Source organism: Carlito syrichta, unplaced genomic scaffold (genome assembly GCF_000164805.1).
Source record: "Carlito syrichta isolate Samal-C Ts95f unplaced genomic scaffold, Tarsius_syrichta-2.0.1 Scaffold288707, whole genome shotgun sequence".
In the NCBI taxonomy this organism is placed as follows: Eukaryota; Metazoa; Chordata; class Mammalia; order Primates; family Tarsiidae; genus Carlito; species Carlito syrichta.
Genome location: NW_007232803.1, coordinates 166,588 through 179,299, shown reverse-complemented (window position 1 = coordinate 179,299; position 12,712 = coordinate 166,588).

The following is a 12,712-nucleotide window of genomic DNA, read 5'->3' as shown; positions in this document are numbered from 1 at the left end:
TTTGACTATGACTTTAGCAGCATTCCAAGTTATAGGAGACAATCTATATTCCAGGACATGTAGGACACCTCCTAAAAGCAACAGCAAAAATAAAAATGCCATTTTCACAGTTGTTACCATTTACAGAGTCAATAGAATTCTTGTAATATACAAATATATGTATCCACATATTACAAAAGGCATTAATAATAATTGCTTTCGAAGCTCAATTAGTTTACTTAAATATTTTCCCACTAGGATTCATCTAAACACTTGGGAACTCTTAGTGGAAATGGCAAAATTAAATATTAATTGAATTAGTATGATTATAAGCCAATTTGCATGATGACAAAACTAGCCTATATCTGTTTGAAATTCTTTAAGTTATAGACCCTTCTGTTAAGCAATGAGCAAAGAATGAAAACTGGACAATTAGGAGAGTTGGGCCATGATACTATGTGTCAGTAGTTCCAAAGGACAAACTCTAACTCTCTTCTAATAGAAATTTGATATTTGAAGATTTATTGAGCTTGCAATCTGGAGTACCTCCTTCATGCCTCAGCACAAGTTGTTTTGGAAAGTAGAAGATTTCAAGTGGCCCCGAAACCATTTGTAATCTGTCCCATTTCCCATGGGCTCCTGAGGACTCAGTTATTCACCACCTGGGACAGGACTGAAGCTCATTACTGAACAGAGGGCCAACATGCAGTAGGTTCTCACTAAACATTTTCCAAGAAAATAGGTAATGCTAATATCCCAAATAATAATTTCTAATATTAATATTCCAAATTAAAGGACATCTTGAGAACGTACACTTCCATTGTGTAATTGCACACATCTGATTTGCTTTTTTAATGGTACTGTTATTAAGGTTATGAATCCTGGAGCCAGATGGCCTAAGTTTAATTCCCAGCTGCCACATTTTTTGTTATATATTTGTAGGCAAGTTAGTTACCTGCCTATGCCTCAATTTACTCATTTGTAAAATGGCAATAATAATAGTTACTGCTTCATTGAATTGTGAGGATTACAGGAGGTGATATGAGTTAAATACTGAAAATAATTCTGAGCCCATAGTTAGATCTACATAAATATTGTTCTTATGTTCCATATTTCCTAACCCATGTTATGAATTATTGGTCAGAGTCAGATAAGCTGTGCAGCACCCTAAATTAACCTTCAAGTTTCAGTTCTTTAAAGCAACATAAGCCTATTTCTTATTTATGACCCTCATCCAACACCGGTTAGTGGGAAGCTGGATTTCTCATAATCACCTGTCAATCCACGCTAATGACTCCTCCCCCATTTTGTTACTGCACAATCCAGAATATGTGGCTTCTTGACTCCTCTAGGTGAGAGTTTGCTGGAAGGTCTTGCACCAGTAATTAAATACTTTGGCCCACAAATGACTAGCTTTTCTTCCACTCAGAGCTTGATGATCCTGGTTACTTACATGACTCCACCTAGGTGTAAGGGGAGTGTGGGGATGGTTTATGAGTATCCAGTGAGCAGATCAATCAATGTCATTTTTCCAGTTAATAAACTCCCTTATATTAACTGTATTTATCTGTTTCTGATCATTTGAAAACCATATCACAATCATCTTTGTGTCTCCCACAATGTTCATATACTGCCCACTGTAGATAAGAAATATATGTGAAGGAAAGAAGAAAGGAAGGGATGTAGAAAGAAAGAAGGCATGCTTTATCTTTGAGAACTCAGCAGGTGAAGGAAGGTATATACAACAGCCAGAAAAGGGAAAAATAAGCATAGCCTAAAATCCCTGGGCATTACAAAAGAATTAGCTGCTTTACAAAATGGATTTGCCTTACCTAAACAGAAAACTCAGAGAGGGAATGTTGTTAACCAACATTCGATATACTTGACTCAGGAGCAAATCTGTTGCAGAAACCAAGGTGCATCTATGTACAAAAGAGGGGGCAAAAGCATTTTTTTTTCTGTAGTTGAAGTTAAGGTTCCTCCTTTGAATATTCATTCGTTTGAGGTTAGTTATTAAGTGTTATTATTCTTTCAGTTCTATTTCAATTTCCCTTATGACTCTTTTGTTTCATAAATGGATCACCCTTCAAAGCCTAAAATTGTTTCATACCAAAAGCCAGAATTAGACATTAATTTTACCCTGTCCTTCTTGCTCCTAAAAGGGAAAGCAAGTAGAGAGGTAGCGATAGGAAGAATTAAGTAGAAATTGAAATATTGGTTCAGTATCAATCTTAGACACATTAGCTGGGTTATGCATCCTCTTACTCAAAAGCAAAACTATGTTCAAAGTTACAGTCCAATGAAAACAAAGTTATTTGGAATCTAGAATTCCTAGTACTACCTTACTTTGCCCCCACTTATTTATTTGTAATCTTTTAAAAAATACCATAAAGTTAGTGAAACGCCTATTATTCAAGTAGTACCATGGAGAAAGGATAGAGGGAGAAAAGGGAATTAAGATGTTTAAATCCTACTCTGTATGGCATGTTAGATACAGGTTGTTTAGCATATTTGTGAAGGCAAAGCTTGTAGGTCTAGATTATCTGGACTCATATTCTGACTTCTATGCTTATTAGACATGTTACCTTATGCAGTCTGCTTATCCACTTTCTGTCTTCCTTTATTTTTCTCTAAAATACAGGAAACAGTAGGACCTACCGCAAAGGGGTGACTTAGAATTATATTAGTTACTATATACAAAGTGCTTATTTTAGTTTCTACCACAGAGTACATACTCAATAAATGCTTTTTTGTGATTACTGGATGCCTAACCATGTGGTTTATACAGGTTTTCTCTTTTATATCAGGTTATGAAGATTAGGCCTTTTATTCACTGTTTCACAGCTAGGAAAAGAGGGCTGGCAGAATTAAAACCCAGCTAACTCCAAAGCCCTGGCTTCTAAAAATGTACCAGGGACCTTGGTGCTAACGAGAAGGCCAAGAAGGAAGTCAGGAAAGGTACAGCGTATCGATTTCTGAGATCGTCATAATCATTGTTAATAAATTTTGTCTTTTAGAGGAGTTTTAGGCTCACGGAAAGATTGAGCAGGAAGTATAGAGTTCTCATATACTCCCTAACCCCACAGGTGCATAACCTCCCCCATTATCAACTTTCCACACCACAGTGGTCCAATTGTTACAAATGATAAGCCTACGTTGACAAATAATTATGATTTAAAGTACATAATTTGCATTAGAATTTGTTCTTGGTATGGTAGTCTGCAGATTTTGACATGCATGTAATGACATATACCTATCATTGTAGTATCATGGAAATACAGTATCACTGCTCTAAAAATACTGTGGGCTCTGCCTATTGTTCCCTCCCACCCTTCCAATCCACTGCAACCACCGATCTTTATCCTGTCTTCATCAGCTTTGCCTTTTCCAGAATGTCATACAGTTGGAATCACAGAATATTTGGCCTTTTCATACTGACTTCTTTCACTTACTGATACACATTTGAAGTTCCTCCTTATCAAGCCATGAACAGACATGTCTTTCTTTTTCCTTCCTTTATAGCTCATTTCTTCTTTTGTAGGCTGAAAATATTCCATTGTATGGATATATCTCAGTTTGTAACCATTCAGTTTCAAAAAGACATGCTGGTTACTTCCCAGTTTTGGCAATTATAAATGAAGCTGCTGTAAACATCTCTGTGCAGGTTTTTTGGTGAACATATATTTTCAAATTGCTAGATTGTATGTTGTGTATGTTTAATTTTGTGAGACCCTGCCAAAGCATCTTTCAAAGCAGCTGTATTATTTTGCATTCCCACCAGCAATTAATAGGATTTCCTGTTGCTCCACATCTTTGCCTGCATTTGGTGTTGTCAGGGTTTGGGATTTTGGCCATTCTAATTGATGTTCACTGGCATCTCATTTTGGTTTTAATTTGCAATTGCGTAATGAAATATGAGACTGAACAACTTTTCATGTGTTTATTTGCCCCTTATCTTTTAAATTCTACCTTTAAATCTTTGTGGAGACTGTGTTTTGTAGGATAGAACACATTTAATTTTGGCTTCTTAGAATCTATTTGTCCTTTTGTGACAACTCTCTGATAACTTCTATGGGAGAACTATCTCTTCTCGACTCTTAACTGACCTTCAGATGAAGTTGAATCTATTTCTTCTCTTACTCCAGGAGTGAGCAAAGAACTGTCTTGTGGTCGTAGTAATTCAGGGAAAGGCACCTAACTTTTGGAGCCAATGACATGCAGTGAAACTTACGTTGATACTGTCAGGAAAACAAGACTTTTTCTTTAATGCTGAACTTGAATCTGGTAGAATATAATGTTAGAGCTACTGTAGTCAACTTGTCATCAAGAAGGGAGAGGAATAACATTTGGAGATCATTTATTTCAGCTGTGGCATTCTGATAAATTTATTGAGTGATGTATACTACTCAGATGATCAGAACTGCCTTGATTTCTACCTTTTGTTTACAGTCCTGGCCTTTCCATCAAGCTACTGTACTTTACAAAATACACCCAATTAATTGTTTTTCTACTTAAGGCAGTCAGTTTGTTTTTATGGTGTGCAACTAAGGATGATATCTTTTAAAGCATGAGTGAAATATAATATTTTAAATTTTCTCTATTTTAGAGAATAACTAGTCTCTTAGAAGAAATTTGATACTTGCCCTATTTTTAGGTAAAAAAAAAAATTCAGTATGTATCTCTTATCCATAAAAAGTGGATCCCCATTTCTTCTTTACTAGGAGATATTTTTCTGCATTTAGAATTTGATTTTATTCTAGTTGCTCAATTGGTGATGAAGTCTTCAACATGATAAGCCTTGAAGGAGACAGCTAATGATGAATCTACAATGATGAATCTACATTGACAAATAATTATCACTTTAAGTTCATAGTTTACATTAGAGTACATTCTCGGTGTTACAGTCTGTGGATTTTGATGTACGTGTAATGGCATATATCTACCTTTGTAGTATCATACAGATACAGTATCATTGCTCTAAAAATCCTGTGTGCATTAGTAGAATTCTAGACTAAAGCAAGCATCCCTGATAATGTCATGGCTCTTGAGACTGTTTGTGAAAAAATGTCATTAGGTTAAAACATTATTAACTTGAACTTTTGCAGAAGCCACTCAGTCTGGGCAGTTTCCTCTAGGATATTCTCTTGGCTGGGACGCAACCAGCCTGGCTGTAGATGGAGGAGACAGTTCTCATTCTATTAGGTATTTATGCAATGGTTATCATGGTAGCAGCCAACTCATTACAGAACCGAGCATATCAAATTATTCTGAATCAATGAGGCTCCAGTGACAAGGTAGTGCATGGGGAAATTGAGAGTAGGAAAAGGATTTTTTAATGAGGGCATATATTGTTCTTTTGAAGAGGAAGAAAGCACTCTTTCATCTTCCCCAACACTCAACCTGTACCCCTTATGAATTCCCCATTGGTGCTATATTCTCCTGCCATGTAACTTAAAGGAAAGAGAAAAGCGAGTTCCTTCTCTCTTAAGTGCCAAGTAAATGAGATAGATGGAAATGAAATACCGACATAGTGATCATAGTGACACTGTGTAAAAGGATTTTGCCTATATGTTCCTTTCCATTATAATTTCCTTTCAATCATAGATATTCTGATGACTTTTGCTACGTAGTCCTTGTCAAAGCCATTTGTGAGTGGTGATTAATGTGGAATGTTAAAGGTATATGGCATTTACCTCCTTAAATTGGCCTTTTTCTCTCATGTATATAAAGTTAGTGATTCTCAACACTAGCCACTCATCAGAACTGATTTGTGACCAGGACGTTGGTGTCACTTTTAAAGTTCTCTATGGGATGATAGTAGCATCTAACTTTGAGCACAACCAAACTGTAGGCTTTCTGCCTATTTTATTAGTCCAGATTTTTAGACATCTTTACTGTTATTTTACTTTATGGTTTTATAACTACTAGGGCAATCCTTGCATTGTGGACAACAAAACATTTACAACTGTAATTTGTACTCCAATTCAAGATTAAGATGATGCCCAATCATTGGATATCTAAACCCAGGGAAACACATCAGCCACAAGTCAGGTTCATTCTCATGTACATTCTTATCCTTAATCTGTACTCGTAGAATTCACACTGAGAGGTATGCTGGCACAGAAACTTTATAGCTTACAGTGTGCAGAAGTCTTAAGTCTGAATGCTATTGGTAATAAGATTTTCATTAATAAACAAGTATTGATATATATGTCTGCACTTTGATATATACTTGTATTTTATAAAAATAATAAACTTTTCCAGAATGAGAACTTGCTTCATAAGTCAGAGGTTCAGAAGCAAAAACAAATTTAAAGATGAGAAAGCAATGAAGACCTGAATATTAATATAATATTAATGTTCCAGCATGAAACTAGAAAACTAGAAATTGTTTACCATGTATGAGGAACTGTTGGGTAGGTCAAACTGTAAATTTAATAACTTAGCTTAAAAAACAAAGTACAGGGTAGACAAAAAATATATTAAAGAATTTTAATGTATTGATTTATTTCATTGTATTAGCAAAAGCATTCCATTTGATATAAATGCCTACAGACATTTGGATGCATGAATTTGTGTTCTAATTCACTCCAATCTCTAAGTGAGTTAACAAGGAACCAAGTATAAACATAGGCCTTAGGTAGTTTCAAACCCAAATCTTCAACAAATGTAAGAATATCTTTCATAACATTCCTGAGAGATGGCCGACCAACATCTGAATAGAAAAGAAGAGGAAAAGAACTCCAAAAGAAGACCTTGCTAGGCCCTCACACAGTCCAACCATGTGAGACAAACAAATTCTGTGCCATACACATGCGTCAGGTCAAGGAACCCACAGGGTTCCTTTCATTAATAATAGTGTTACGAGCTCAACTCTAGAAAGCCACTGACATTGGTCCCACCTGATGTTGCTTGTTTATTTAGCAAATATCCAGTCAGAAGTCAGATTTATATATGATACATAATTAATTCTGTCTAATATTTACATAGTTAAGACGTTCTGCCATTATACCTTCTTTTGTGAATGTGTCCCAATTTCCAATTTTATGCTAAGCGCATATACATGTATCAAAACATCATGTTGTGCACCATAAATATGCATAATTTTTGTCAATTAAAAACTTAAAAGAGGAAATAGAAAAGATAAAAAAGGAAATGCTAAGCATGATGAAAGAAGAAACGGTCTTCCTCTTATTCTGACTTTTCTCTTTTCCTCTTCTCTAGATTAGTGGTACCAATAATTGCAGTTGACTTGTCTTTTAGCACTGTTTATGGCTTGTTCTTATGTACAGACATTTTAATGCAGTCAGTTTTATTAATTTTTTTGAAGTCTTAAAATTTATTTTATTATCTTTAGGCTTAGGCAGAATTTTTTCTTCTTGATATCAAATGAAGTAATCATCCATATTTTTTCTGTTTTGACTGATTGATTGCATTTCTCTTTCTTTTTTCCCTCCTCTCCCATTTAATTTCTAATGCTGGTTTGTATTTACCAAGCCTTAGTCTGTGCCAAATGTTGCCCTGAGCAATTTGTGTCTTATATAGTTTACCCACCAACCCTGCAAGTTGATAGTTGTACTATTCCCATAAAGGTTAATACTTGCTCAAAGCATGAGGTAATTAAACAGATGTTTTCCAGTCCAAAGCCTTTGATTACAACTAATATGCTATTCTTTATTTGTTGTTTGCTTTTGCTGTTGTTGTTTGAAATATCTTGCAGACTCAGTCAATGGCCCATTTTATTTTATTTTTTATTTAAGTAATTTTTTTATTATAAAGATGTGGGGTTCAATTCAGGGTTAGGTATACAAACATTGATTATGCAGGTACCCTTGTTGATGAAGTGTGCCCCTCCCTCCCCTAGGAGTTTCCCTCAACTGCCAATCCCACCTCTCCCCCTGACAGTTTCCCACTACCGCCAATCCCTTTCTTATAGTATTATAATTGTTCAAGTTTCGCTTATGAGTGAGAACATATGGTACTCTGTTCTTTGTTTCTGTGATAGATAACTGAGTATGATCGACTCTAAATCCATCCAAGTTGCTGTGAAGTCCATATTGAATTGTTTATTTGTACATCTCTAAATAGTATAATAATTTCCCGATACATAATGTTGCTCTGAGGAGTCCATAAGGTGATACAGACATAAAACACAGCTTCATTCACAAAACAAATGTGTCCTTTCTTCACATTGTTCCTGTTGAGTAGTTGCCACAGATTGTAAGAAATTTGCTATCACGTCTTTCAAGTTACCTGTGTTGTTTTTCTTTCAGCTGTTCCACAAGCCTCCTTTTTTACCCTCAGGGTATACACATTTAGGCCCTAAGATATACCAGGTAAGCATATTGTTGAGTGGTCAATTTTTAAGAGTGATTTTGAACACAAATGATTTCTATTTTCTTTCAGAAGACTGAAAAACAAAGATTCTTCAGTTGGGGAGAGTGGCCACAGTGATGGCTGTCTCGGGAATAGACAATACTTTGCAGTATTTCTTTTTCTGTTGACATGGCATTAGTAGTGCCATGGAACTAGATTTTTCAAAATCTCTATGAATGAGATATTGGATACATTTCCCTGTTTAGGTCTTGGCATAGCTGCACTTAAGGGCAAGCTTCTGTCTCGATGTGTCAAGAACATGTCCTCTTAAACAAGGTTTGGGAGCTCTCACCAGCTGGTTTATGTATGTTGTGGGGTAACGGGGAGGGTGGGAAAGATGACTTGGCGTGCAGATTTGTGTGAAATCTGCAGTGCTAATAGGTAGCAGCTGGGAGGGGTAATGATTCATTTTATGAGGATGAGGTTAACTTTGTTTGTGCCAGGTCTGGGGACCACAGTGGCAAGGGTGGTACAGACAGCAACCTTGAATCCGAGAATTCTAATGAAGGATGAGAAAGGAACGGGGCACTGACAGGCTGTCAGCAGAGCAGCAGAGCAACCCGACCACAAAACCACCCAGAGGCTCCCACTCTATTTTTGCCCTTTGAGAGGTAATAAATGGATACATTCTTAATTCCTGCAGTTTTAGGGTAGAGTCAACCAGCATGGGCATTCAGCCTAGAAGTGACAGCATAAATTAAGAATTTAATTCTCTATTTTGCTGTCTGGTGTGTGTGTGTGTGTGTGTGTGTGTGTGTGTGTGTGTGTAAATACTCTGTTCCTTGCCCTAGTATCTGTGGAGTAGCAGGGCACTTTTTTCCACTTTCTAAAAGAAATTATTTAAATGCAGGATGAATATATACAATGTAGCATTTTTAAGGGAGTAAAAACAAGTTGGAAACTACTAGACATCATAGATAAAACTCCTAGAAGATTATAAATATGGGAATTTCAATAAACTCATGAATTTTTTCTTCCTATTTATCTCATTTTACTGGATGTCCCATAAATCCACAAGATTTTCTTTTTGAAGAGACACCAAGGTGCATCCTGTCATGGGTTGGTGCTTCTTCTTTTTTTCCCTCCTCAAACACCAAATAATTTCTGTTATGTTTTAGCCAATACTTTCAGTAGCTTTCTTCTACTGTATCTTATCTCTTCATGAATTCCTACACAGAAATGAAAATTATCAATTAGGCCTGCATGTTTATTTTGCTAGAATTATACTTTCACATTTTTCAAAGAGGCAGAAGATTGAAGATGCTTTGTTATAAGCATGTGCCTTATAATGAGCTTGAATCCAGGCATTAGGAATTCTTGCAATACAAACACTTGTGAACAAAATTAGTGAAAACTCCAGTCAAAAGAAACCAAAACACTTTGTAATATTTGTGCTTAATGGTGATTATCAACCCTAACAAAATTATCTGGATCTTTGAAACCTTCAACCAGTCATTATTTTGCTTTTCTCTAAGGAAAAAATGTGTGAAAATAAGATGAGAAATTAAGATAAGTCAATATTTTTGGGGGGCAGGATTGGCAGTAGTAGGAAATTGCCAGGGAAGGGGAGCACACCTCATCAATAAGGGTACCTGCATAATGAACATTTGTATACCTAACCCTGAATTGTACCTTACATATTTAAAATTAAAAATTAAAAAAAGAAAACTTAAAATACCTAACAAGATGTCCTGTACATATGTTCCTGCTCGCTTTCATTGTTAAAAAAAAAAGTGAAGAATCTGTGATCCATAGTTATAAAGATAGAGACTCACGTCAAAGGATAAATTATTTTTCTTCTCTAATAATCGTCCATCTTAAGAATTTCATGAATGCAGATGTTATTCCTTTGTTATTTCCCCCCTCCTTTTTCTTGGCATGATTCTCCTGGTTATAGTTTCAACGCTTTCCCCTATTTCAGACTTCTAAGCCAAATCGCTAGTCTTATTTTCTCATTCAAAATTCAGCCTCAAATTCTGTTACTCCTCTGTGTTTTCTCTTGACAGTCCCTCTGTCACTTTAAACTCAGTAAGTCTGAATTCGCTTATCAGATAACTTCACTGAAGCACCATAGGACCTGCTATTTGTGCTGACTTTCTTTTGCCAAGTCACTCAAATTGGAACAATATATTCTTTCTGCCAGTTTATTTTCTTCCTATATTGAACCACTATCAGAGTTGTAAGGCACCTTTGAGAATATGTCCAATCTGCTACAAATTTGAGAATCTTTTTCAGCATGTTTCTAACAGATGTTACAAAGATTTGCTTTCATTGCACACTTGCAGGTTTCAAAGAATTATCTATCTATATAATTTTTTTAAAGATGTGGGGTACAATTCAGGTTTAGGTATACAAACTTTCATTATGTAGGTACCCTTGTTGATGAGGTGTGCTCTCTTCTTCCCTGGCAGTTTCCCACTGCTGTCAATCCCTTTTTTATAGTATTATGATAATTGTTCAAAGTCTACTTATGAATGAGAACATGTGATACTCAGTTCTTTGTTTCTGTGATAGATCACTCAGTATTTTATAGACTCTAAGTCCAACCAAGTTGCTGTGAAGTTCATAATTTTGTACTTCTTTATGGCTGTGTAATACTCCATCATGTATATGTACCACATTTTTTTTTTTATCCAATCCTCTTTTGATGGGCAGCACAGTTGGTCCCATGTTTTTGCCATTGTAAATAATGCTACAATAAACATGTGTATCTTTTTCATAGAGTGATTTGAGTGCTTCTTGGTATATTCCCAGCATGGGGATTGCAGGGTTCATACAGAAGGTCAACTTTTAGATCTTTTAGGAATTGCCAAACTGTTTTCCATAGAGGTTGTACTATTTTACACTCCCTCCAACAGTGTAGAGGTGTTCCCTTTCCCCTACATCCTCTCCAGCATCTCTTGTTTTTTGAGTTATTGATGATGGCCATCCTGACTGGAGTTAGATGGTATCTCAGTGTGGTTTTAATTTGCATTTCTTTGATGATTAGTGAGGCTGAGCATTTTTTCGTGTATCTGTTGGCTGCTTTTATGTCTTCTTTTGAGAAGTGTCTATTCATGTCTTTTGCCCACTTTGTATTGGGGCTGCTTGTTTTTTTTCTTTTCGGCATGTTTGAGTTCCTCCTTGTAGATCTTAGATGTTAGACCTTTGTCAGATACAGATTTGGTAAATATTTTTTCCCAGACTGTGGGCTGTCACCCCACTCTCTCGATGGTTCTTTTGCTTTGCAAAAGCTTGTCAGTTTGATGAGGTCCCACTTATCGATCTTATCTCTTATAGCAGGGGCACTTAGGGTTTTGATCAGGAATTGGTTGCCAGTTCCAATTTCCATAAGGGTATCTCCTGCATTTTCTATGGTTCTTATAGTTTGAGGTTTAACGTTTAGGTCTTTGATCCATTTAGAGTTGATTTTTGTGTATGGTGATAGGTAGGGGTCTTGCTTTAATCTTCTGCATGTGGTCAACCAGTTTTCCTAGCACCATTTACTGAATAGGTTCTCCCCTCCCAGTGGTTGATGGTGGAGGTTTTGTCAAAGATGAATTGGTTGAGAAATTGAAGTTTTGTTTCTGGTTTTTATGCCTATTCTTATACCAATACCAGGCTGTTTTGATTATTGTAGCTTTATAATAAAGTTTAAAGTCTAGAAGTGTGATACCTCCCGCTGTGGTTTTTTTGTTTGTTTGTTTTTTGGGGTTTTTTTACTGAGGATTGTTTTGGCTATTTGTGGTTTTTTATGTTACCATACAAATTCCTGTATTGTTTCCAAGTCTGAAAAGAATGCTGCTGGTAATTTAATGGGTATTTCACTAAATCTGTATACTGCCTTGGATAGGATGGACATCTTAACAATGTTAATTCTTCAATCCATGAGTATGGACTATTTTTCCTTTTGTTTGTGTCATCTTTGATTTCTTTGAGCAGTGTTTTGTGGTTTTTCTTATAAAGGTCTTTGACTTCTCTGGTTAGGAAGACGCCAAGGTATTTCTTTTTCTTTCTTTTTTTTATGGCTATTGTGAATGGGGTTGTGCTTTTCATTTGGGTTTCTGCTTGTTTACTCTTGGTGATAGGAATGCAACTGTCTTTTGAACATTTATTTTATACCCTGAGACTGCCAAAGGAGGTTTTTGATAGATTCTCTTGAGTTTTCAAGGTATAAAATCATGTCATCGGCAAAGAGTGATAACTTCCTCTTTTTCTATTGGATACTCCTGATTTCTTTCCTTTTCTGATTGCTCTAGTTAGGACTTCCAATACTGTGTTGGACAATCCTTATCTTGTTCCAGTTTTCAGGGGAAATGGTTCCAATTTCTGTCTGTTTATCAGTATGTTGGCTGTGGGTCTCTTGTAGTTGGCTCTT